General features: G+C 47.1%; 1 long non-coding RNA gene across 2 annotated transcripts; it reads right to left on the minus strand.

Moving 5' to 3' along the window:
* Window positions 1–514: 514 nt before the first annotated feature.
* Window positions 515–10,228, minus strand: LOC104002502 (uncharacterized). 2 transcript variants are annotated; one of them, XR_010152241.1, is made up of 4 exons: window positions 8,814–10,228; window positions 7,243–7,372; window positions 3,194–3,233; window positions 515–2,024 (listed from the first exon to the last, which is right to left on the minus strand). It is a non-coding gene; the product is annotated as an uncharacterized LOC104002502 (long non-coding RNA). The 2 variants fall into 2 exon arrangements; XR_008539913.2 differs by lacking the exon at window positions 3,194–3,233.
* Window positions 10,229–10,565: the final 337 nt, after the last annotated feature.

Below are 10,565 nucleotides of genomic sequence, written 5' to 3' on the forward strand. Positions count from 1 at the left end.
GATCCACCTGCCTTGCCCTCCCAAAGTGCTGGGATTACAGGCGTAAGCCACTGTGCCCAGCCAAAAGATCAAATTTGAAATAAACTTAGTGTGGTCTAAGTGTACTGTGTCTATAGCGTCTACAGTGGTGGACAGTCATGTCTGAGGCCTTCACATTCACTCACCACCCACTCACTAACCAAGAGCAACTTCCAGTCCTGCAAGCTCCATTTATGGTAAGTGCCCTATACGGGTGTGCCATTTTTAATCTTTATTTTTTTGAGATGGAGTCTCACTCTGTTGCCCAGGCTGGGGTGCAGTGGCGCAATCTCGGCTCACCGCAAACTCCGCCTCCCAGGTTCAAGCGATTCTCCTGCCTCAGCCTCCTGAGTAGCTGGGATTACAGGTGCCCACCACCATGCCCAGCTAATTTTTGTATTTTTAGTAGAGACAGAGTTTCACTATGTTGGCCAGGCTGGTCTCGAACTCCTGACCTCAGGTGATCCACCTGCCTTGGCCTCCCAAGGTTCTGGTATTACAGGCGTGAGCCACTGTGCGGCCCATTTTTAATCTTTTATACTGTATTTGTGCTGTGCATTTTTTATGTTTAGAAGTGTTTGGTCATCAGAGAAATGCAAATCAAAACCACAATGAGATACCATCTCACACCATTTAGAATGGCGATCATTAAAAAGTCAGGAAACAACAGATGCTGGAGAGGATGTGGAGAAATAGGAATGCTTTTACACTGTTGGTGGGAGTGTAAACTAGTTCAACCATTGTGGAAGACAGTGTGGCGATTCCTCAAGGATCTAGAACTAGAAATACCACTTGACCCAGCCATCCCATTACTGGGTATATACCCAAAGGATTATAAATCATGCTACTATAAAGACACATGCACACGTATGTTTATTGTGGCACTATTCACAATAGCAAAAACTCGGAACCAACCCAAATGTCCATTAATGATAGACTGGATTAAGAAAATGAGGCACATACACACCATGGAATACTATACAGCCATAAAAAAGGAGGAGGTCATGTCCTTTGCAGGGACATGGATGAAGCTGGAAACCATCATTCTGAGCAAACTGTCACAAGGACAGAAAACCAAACACTGCATGTTCTCACTCATAGGTGGGAATTGAACAATGAGAACACTTGGACACAGGGCAGATAACATCACACACCGGGGTCTGTCATGGGGCGGGGGGAGGCGGGAGGGATAGCATTAGGAGAAATACCTAATGTAAATGACGAGTTAATGGGTACAGCAAACCAACATGGCACATGTATACTTACGTAACAAACCTGCACATTGTGCACATGTACCCTAGGACTTAAGGTATAATAATAATGATAAAGAAGTGTTTAGATACACAATCACTTACCATTTTGTTGCAGTTGCCTACAGTATTCAGTGGGGTAACAAGCTGTACAGGTTGGTAGCATAGGAGCAATAGGTTACACCATGTGGCCTAGGTGTGTGGTAGGCTGTGCCATCTAGGTCTGTGTAAGTGCACCCTGTGATGTTCATACAATGACGGAATTGCCTTATGTTGACTTTCTCAGGTGTCAATAAGCAACACACAGGCTGGGCACGGTGGTTCACGCCTGTAATCCCAGCACTTCGGGAGTGCGAGTTGGGCAGATCACCTGAGGTCAGGAGTTCAAGACCAGCCTGGCCAACATAGTGAAACCCCGTCCCTGCTAAAAATACAAAATTAGCCAGGCGTGGTGGCACACGCCTGTAATCCCAGCTACTTGGGAGGCTGAGGCAGGAGAATCACTTGAACCCAAGAGGCGGAGGTTGCAGTGAGCTGAGATTGTACCACTGCACTCCAGCTTTGGTAACAGAGTGAGACTCCACCTCAAAAAAAAAATAAATAAATAAAGCAACCCACATCTGTAATTGATCCGTATTACCTCCCTTCCCTTCTGTCTGCTCTTGAAAGGGTCCAAATGGCACATCTATCTTGTCAGGTCATGCACATCTGCGTTAGGCAAATCTGGAAGATTCTTCAAAGTTTTCCTGTTTCTCCCTGTCAATTGGCAACAAAAATCACATATTTTAAAAAATGGGAAATTTATCAGAACAGACTCAAATAAGTGTATTTTCTATGTTAATGTTGATGCAGGGCAGGTGAGCCCCCAAATTGGGGCTTAGCCTGGGAGGGTTCTTGGCTTCACCCAGGAAAGAATTCAAGGGCGAGCCGGTGGTGTTAGACAGCAACTTATATTGGAGCGGCAGTGTCCAGCAGCAGCAGAGGGACTGCTCCCTGCCACACAGGGCTACTCCATAGGCAGTGTGCCCAGAGTAGCGGCTCAGAGGCAGTGCTGCCATCATATTTATACCCACTTTTAATTACATGCAAATTAAGGGGCAGATTATCCAGACTCTAGGAAAAGGGAGGTAACTTCTGGGTGCTGGGTCATTGCCATGGAAAGGGGTGGTAACTCCCAGATGTTGCCATGGCCGCGGTAAACCGACCCGGTGCACTGGTGGGCGTGTTTTGTGAAAATCTGCTTCCACCCAGTCCCTGTTTTAGCTGGTCGTCAATTTGGTCTGCATCAGGAATCAAGTCCTGCTTCCTATCTCAATGTGATGGGAGAGGAGACTCCCAATGAGGACTTTGAGACATTACAAAATGTTGGCCAGGCGCGGTGGCTCACACCTGTAATCCCAGCACTTTGGGAGGCTGAGGCAGGTGGATCACTTGAGGTCGGGAGTTTGAGACCAGCCTGGGCAACATGGTGAAACCCCGTCTTTACTAAAAATACAAAATTAGACAGGCGTGGGGGCATAGGCCTCAAGTCCCAGCTACTCGGGAGGCTGAGGCAGGAGAATCACTTGAACCTGGGAGGTGGAGGTTGCAGTGAGCTGAGATTGTACCACTGCACTCCAGCGTGGGCAACAGAGCGAAACTCCATCTCAGGAAAAAAAAAAAAAAATTAATCAAGAAGAATCCAGGCTGGGCGCGGTGGCTCATGCCTGTAATCCCAACACTTTGGGAGGCTGAAGCGGACAGATCACCTGAGGTCAGGAGTTTGAGACCAGCCTGGCCAACATGGTGAAATCCCGTCTCTACTAAAAAATAAAAAATTAGTTGGGCATGTTGGTGCACACCTATACTCCCAGCTACTCGGGAGGCTGAGGTAGGAGAACCACTTGAACCTGGGAGGCAGAGGTTGCAGTGAGCTGAGATCATACCATTGCACCCACAGCCTGGGAGACAAGAGTGAAACTCCATCTGAAAAAAAAAAAAAAGAAGAAGAAGAAGAATCCAATTTTCTTCAACATTATCTTCATTTAGAGTTCTTTAATTATTTTTTAAAAAATAGAACAAGGGATCCATTCCTCATGCTTCTACTGATGGCAGCTCTCTCTAAAGCAGGACATTCCAAAAACAAACAAAAAAGCAACAGCCAAACATACATGGAAGTAAGATGGTCTCTCGAAGCTCTGAGAATTGGAAAGGTTTCCTTTCAAGAAACTTGAGTTAGCTTTTGGAAAATGATCTTTTCTATGTTACTAGATATTTCTTTTTTTTCTCTCCCCATTTTACTTAAATAACTTATTCAATTAACATCTATTTGCCAGCCTTCAAAGTCAGATCCTGGAAGAAATACAAAAAAGCAGCAAATAATGGGAAACCATCCCGGCCTGTAGGAAACTCACTAACTCGGTAGAAAGGCAGGCTTGTAAATGACACCAATACAGCGTGCTTGGGATTTCATGGGATCACATGTATTTTGGTGTTTGGAAGCACAGAGGAGCAAGTATTAATTTTTTAAACTTAGTATAATGAAAAATTTCAAATATAAACAAAAATAATAGTATAATGAATCCTGTTACCCATCACCCAACTTACAAAATAATTATCCTATTGCCAACTGTTTCATCTCGGCCTTACTACCTTGCAGGTTACTTTCTTTTATTTTCACAGTGTTTTTTAGATATAGTTACATATAGTAAAATTCACCCACTCTCAATGTATAACCAATGCCTTTTAGTAAATTTGTAGAGTCATGTAACCAACATGATCCAATTTTTAGAACATCTCCACCATCCTAAAAATTTTACTCTCAACTTGTGACAGTTCTCCTCCCTTGCCCCAGCAACGGTTGATCTTTCTGTCTCTATAGATTTGCCTTTTCTGGACATTTCATATTTCTTTTTTTTTTTTTTTGAGACGGAGTCTCACTCTGTCGCCCAGGATGGAGTACAGTGGCACCATGTCGGCTCACTGCAACCTCCCCCTCCTGGGTTCAAGCGATTCTCCTGCTTCAGCCTCCCGAGTAGCTGAGACTACAGGCACCTGCCACGATGCCCGACTAATTTTTGTATTTTTAGTAGAGATGGGGTTTCACCATGTTGTCCAGGCTGGTCTCGAACTCCTGACCTCAGGTGATCCACCCAATTCAGCCTCCCCAAAGTGCTGGGATTACAGGTGTGGGCCACTGTGCCTGGCCTCTTTTTTTCTTTTTTCTTTTTGGAGTGCAGCGTCACAAACATGGCTCACTGAAGCCTCAACTTCCTGGGCTCAAGTGATCCTCCTACCTCAGACTGCTGAGTAGCTGGGGCTACAGGCACATGATGCCCTGCCTGGCTAATTTTTTAGTTTTTGTAGAGATGGGGTCTCACTGTGTTGCCCAGGCTGGTCTCAAACTTCTGGGCTCAAGGGATCTTCCCATCTCAGCCTCCTAAAGTGCTGGGATTACAGGCATGAGCTACTGTGCCCAGACTCACCTTAATTTTTAAAAATGTTCATGGTGGAGGAAAGGGCAGGAACATCCACCAGCACCAGCTAGGGTTCTCTGAAAAAGGCGCTGAATATTTTGCTCAGCTCTGTGCTTCTGTGCTCTAGCCAACCACACGTATACTTGAACACGAAGGAATGTGCTTGAGCATTAAGGAATGTAAGCCACAGGCTCATGCCTGGCTGCCTTCCAAAGAGTCATAATAGTCACGGATATCTGCTTCCAGAGGCAGATGCGGCTTGAGCCCTCCCTGCGAAGTGGGGTGTGGGAAGAGGACCCTGTTTCTGATGCAAGTTCTGGAACTCAGGTGGATTCTCTATCAAGGCACAGAGAGGAAAGAAACCTTAGTCTAATTCCCCGGTTGGCCGTCACTCCCTCTGTGCCTTACATATGCCTGAGCCTTTGTTTGCCTTCCTGGAAAATGGGATTCCTTGCATTTTACTGAATTTTAAAACATTTTATTAGAATTAATATACTGGTTGCTGAGGGGTTGTTGGAACCCCAGGAATCCATCATAGTGAGATTTATTCCTTCCGGTTCTAGCACATTTTGATTTAATGAGAATTGCCTGGTGCTTGAGATCAGGTCTGGTGCTGGAGTCGTAGGGGCCACTTGTGTCTCTGGATGGAGGAGGCGCCAGGACCAGGAGCTGCGGTAGGAGGAGCATGGCCCGGGCCCTTGGGGACAGCCCTGCAGCAGGGGAGGCAGTGCAGACGCAGGGAGGCCGAGCTGCAGTCTCCGCTCGGGGTGCAGCGCTTACAGGAATCTTTGGAGGCTCAGCACAGGTCGAGGTCACCCCAGCCAGGGTCCCCAAAGCCCTAAGTCCGTGTGAAGAAACCCGGGAGGGCTTCCAAGCCAGCACGGACGGCCAAAGATCCTCCAGGGCTTGCGGCCACTGCGGTTCCATCTGCCTGTGCGGCTCCCACCTCCAACTGTGGCCACCGTCTTCCCAGTGCCCCATAGTGTGCTCATGGGGAGATTCCTGGTGATCATAGGTCCTCTGCAGCTATCTGAAGGGTGAGTTGATGAATGAATAGACAGGTGAATGGAGGATGACCACAACAGTTTCTGGAGGGCCACAGGTTGGGCTGGGCTGGGCGCCTTGAGAACACGTGGGTTCTTGTTTCTCCCGGAGGTCTGGCATTCCCTGGTAGCATCCAGAAGGCCGAATGCACCTGAGTGTGCTCTGCCTTCCCTCTTAGTCTAAGCCTTATTATTTGTTTAATTATTAATTATTATTATTATTATTATATATTTTTTAAAGACAGGCTCTCACTCTGTCACCCAGGCTGGAGTGTAGTGGCGCCTTCATGGCTCACTTCAGCCTCGAACTCCCAGGCTCAAGTGATCCTCTCACCTCAGCCTCCTAAGCAGCTGGGACTACAGGTGTGCAACACCATGCCTGGCTAATTTTTTTTTTTTTCTAATATACAGATGGAGTCTCACTGTTGCTCAAGCTGGTCCTGAACTCCTGGGCTTAAGTGATTCACCTGCATTAGCTTCCCAAAATGTTGGAATTACATGTGTGAGCCTCCACGCTGGGCCCCATAGCCTAAGTTTTTTTAAATGTAATTTTTTTTGTTGTTGTTTATTGAGACAGTCTCGGTCTGTTGCCCAGGCTGGAGTGCAGTGGTGTGATCTGGGCTCACTGCAACCTCTGGCTCCTCCCAGGCTCAAGCGATTCTCCTGCCTCAGCCTCCTGAGTAGCTGGGACTACAAGCGTGCCCGGCACCATGCCCAGCTAATTTTTGTATTTTTAGTAGAGACGGGGTTTCATCATGTTGGCCAGGCTGGTCTCAAACTCCTGACTTCAAGTGATCCACCTGCCTCAGACTCCCAAAATGCTGGGATTACAGGCATGAGCCACCTCACCCATCCTCAATATATATTTTTCATTGAGATCTAAATCACATACCATAGAATTTTAATGTGTACAGTTCAGTGGTTTTTAGTCTTTTCACAATAAATTGAGTTTTTGAGTAGACAATGCATTCATATGGCTTAAAATTCAACGATTACCAAGGAATATACACGGAAACATCTTCCTTCCCCGCATCCCGCATACATAGATCATATTATCTATTTCTTGACTATACTCATAGATATTTTATGCAAATACAAGCAAATGTATTCCGTCCCTTTTTAATCTACATGGTGGAGAACTATATGTACTGTTCAGCATCTTGCTTTTTTACTTAACTTGGAGGTCCTGCCGGTACCGAGCTTTCTCATTCCTTCTGGTGGCTGCCTGGTATTCTAGTCTATGGATGGATAAATATTTATTGATGGATATTTAGGTTGTTGCTACACCTCAGCTTTTGCAAATAAATGCTGCAAAGAAGAACCTGGTGCATGAGACATTTTGCATGTTCGGGCAGATCTGTAGAAGTAATTCCCAGAAGGGCGCATGTTTTTTACATTTTGACAGCTCTTGCTAAATGGCCCTTTATAGAGGTTACACCAGTTTTAATTCCCATCAGAATTTATTTCCAAACCTACCATGAGATACGCCAGCACTGACAAGAATCCTCACTGCGGCATTGTTCATCGCGCCCCAAACTGGAAACAGCTCAAGCGATCCTCAGCGGAACGGAGAAATCATGGCCTCTTCACGCGATGAAATATTACGCTGCAATGAAAAGAAACAAAATTCTGCTGCACACGGCAGGGAGGAATCTCCTAGGCGGATTGATGAGTGAAAGAAGCCAGACACAGAACGGTCCTTACTGCATGATTTCTGTGATATGACTCAACCCCGAAGTCAAAAGGAAGGCGCAATCTAGGATGACAGTGATGGAAACAGAGGTGACCCTTGGGCGGCAGAGGGAGTCTGCTGAGCGTCTAGAAACGTCGTATATCTTGTTCGGAGTGATAGCTGTATGGGTGCATCAATGTGTGAAAACTCACCGAGCTACGTGCACTTTACTGATGGAAGTTGCACCCCAACAAAAACTTAAAGGGTTTAAAAATATTGCCCACACTGACGCGCAAACAACACGACCGCCCCAGCAGGCAGACTCCTCCGCCCCAGCAGGCAGACTCCTCCGGTGCAAAAGCTTAGGTGACAGGCTGTCTTTCTTTTGTCCAGTCCTGAGCCAGATGTGGGTTCTGGGCCAAGGAGGTGAAGCACGAGGCTCCCTCTGCTGCCTCCAGAGCTGTCCAGGGTTCCCCTCTGCGCCCCCAAAAGCGCAGGGTCACACCTGTCGGGGAGGAAGGACCAGAGCGACTCTGCGCCCTCACCCCACCGCCCCCTTCTCTGTTTGCTCTCTGACCGGTGCTGTTTCATTGTTCCCTTCTTGGACGCCATCCCCTCGTCCAGACAATTCCCTGCACCAGCTGCCAAGCAGCTGCCTGGCTATTTATAGCCTCTGTCATCAGCCCCTTCCTCCCGCCCTTGGCCCTACTCCTGGGACCACTCTCCCTACCCCCACCCACTTTCCAAGGGTCCGGCTGTGTCCAGCCAACCAGGAGAAGAGTGGGGATAGTAGAGGCTGAGTTCGTTGACAAATATCATAGAACACAATTTTCAAAATGTTTCTGGAACATTCCAGGACCCGTTGTTGTGGGGAGGGACCTGCCCTTGCTGAGCTGATCCCTTGGTCTCCTGAGGTGACCTCAACTGTGTCCATGGCTTTTGGACAAGGTGAGATGAACTTAATTCTTTTTTTTTTTTTTGAGACAGAGTCTCGCTCTGTCGCCCAGGCTGGAGTGCAGCGGCGTGATTTCAGCTCACTGCTACCTCTGCCTCCTGTGTTCAAGCGATTCCTGTGCCTCAGCCTCCCGACTAGCTGGGATTACAGGTGTGTGCCACCACACCCTGCCTGTTTTTGTATTTTTCAGTAGAGGCGGGATTTCACCATGTTGGCCAGGCTGGTCTTGAACTCCTGACCTCAAGTCCACCCCCCTTGGCCCCCCAAAGTGCTGGGATTACAGATGTGCGCCACCGCGCCCGGCCTGTAATCCTACTGGCCGTCAAATCCACTTTAAAAGCAGTAAAGGCTCTTTCTCGTCCTTTCTCACCCCCACTCAGTCCATCTCCCTTCCCCCCACCCCTTCCTCCCTGCACCTACCTTTCTTCCTTCCTTTCTCGGTGAAGTGAAGGGTCACCTCTCATTGTGGAAGAAGGACTAGTAAAGCCAGCTTTAAATGAACATTACTGGGTTGGCCTATGCCAGGCAGGCGCGAGGTCTCTATTCCCCATGTGACAATCAAGCTGGGTGCGTTCACGCCCAGGATGCTGGGGTTGTCCCACCTCTAGGTTTGGAGTGGGACGACGAGGAGAAGCAATTTGTTCAGGAGCAGAGAAAGTTCGCTTGGCTGTGACTCATCGCCTCTCCATTGAGAGTCTCCGGCGGGTCCGTGATCATCGGACACGATCATGATCCGTCCTCAGGCCCTGCCTGTGCAGAGTGCGCGGAGGCCAAGGAGTTATTGGCAGAAAAGCAAGAGCGGAATGAGCTTGCGTACTTGAAGTCTGTGGCCGTCTGCCAACATCTCCTTCAAATATGAACATTCTTATTTTCGCTCTGGAAGTTTTTGTCAGGTTTATTGCAAATGCAAGGGTGGTGAGCAGACAGAAACAAAATGGTATTTACTGAGCTGGAAGGACTGTTTTCTCAACTGTTTCTCAAGAGCACGCAAGTAGACGTGCACTTTCCTGGGTGACATCAGGTTCTCCGTGGGGATTTTAATCCAAATCAGATATGGCCTTGTTTTACGAGGGATCCTCTTGGGTCTCAGGGTGTGAGTATTGATAATAAGTACACGTCCATCCAGTACATGGCGAAGACCATCGTAAGCCACCCCTGGAAACACATACAAGACAGATGGGCACGCCGTTCACAGGATAGCGCAGAATTCTAATGAATTTCATTGGCATCAAATGTTATGTTCCTGTAAACTGAGAGCCATTAAATTAGAATGAGTGCCTCACAATAGTTCAAAAATGACTCACTTAATTGAAAAAACGTCTCGGAAACATAAATTGGTAAATCAAAACTAAAACTAGTACCCTTTAAAAAAAACTGAGAATGATGTCCTTAAGTTTTTTTTTTTCTTTTTTTTTTTTTTTGAGACAGAGTTTCGCTCTTGTTGCCCAGGCTGGAGTGCAATGGTGTGATCTCGGCTCACTGCAACCTCCGCCTCTTGGGTTCAGGTGATTGTCCTGCCTCAGCCTCCCGAGTCGCTGGGATTACAGGCACCCACCACCACTCCCAGCTAATTTTTGTTATTTTTAGTAAAGAGGGGGTTTCACCATGTTGGCCAGGCTGGTCTCAAACTCCTGGCCTCAAGCAGTCCTGCTGCCTTGGCTTCCCAAAGTGCTGGGATTACAGGCATGAGCCACCGTGCCCGGCTGGGATGACTATTTTAATCTCAAGAGAGCCATCTGGGTTCCTTCCAGGGCACAATTCTATTTAAGGGTATACTTTCTTATTTTTACACAAGTTTGATAACTGGATTAAAAAAAAGACGAACTTTTTTTTTTTTTTTTGCATAGACCAAAAAATGTAGCCATAAGAGCATTTGTTAATACGCACGTCTAACATCCTTCTTCCCACCTCCCTGTGCAGCACAAAGTGGTAAAGACAGCAAGAATTTTCATTCTAAACAGTAGGGCTGAAATTAAACAACAACAACAACAACAAAAACCCAAATGCCCATTCTCCTCCCAGCGGAAGTACAACCTCTCTTTGTATCCCGTTACTAATCCGCTGCACACACCTGTTCATCCAACAACAGCTAACAAAAGTCAGACTCCGAGTTAAGAGAGGTACACATCACAGTTTGTGCTGGAAATCTGATCCAAGCACATGGACAGAACT

This window comes from Pan troglodytes, chromosome 18, assembly GCF_028858775.2.
Source record: "Pan troglodytes isolate AG18354 chromosome 18, NHGRI_mPanTro3-v2.0_pri, whole genome shotgun sequence".
NCBI classification, from domain to species: domain Eukaryota; kingdom Metazoa; phylum Chordata; class Mammalia; order Primates; family Hominidae; genus Pan; species Pan troglodytes.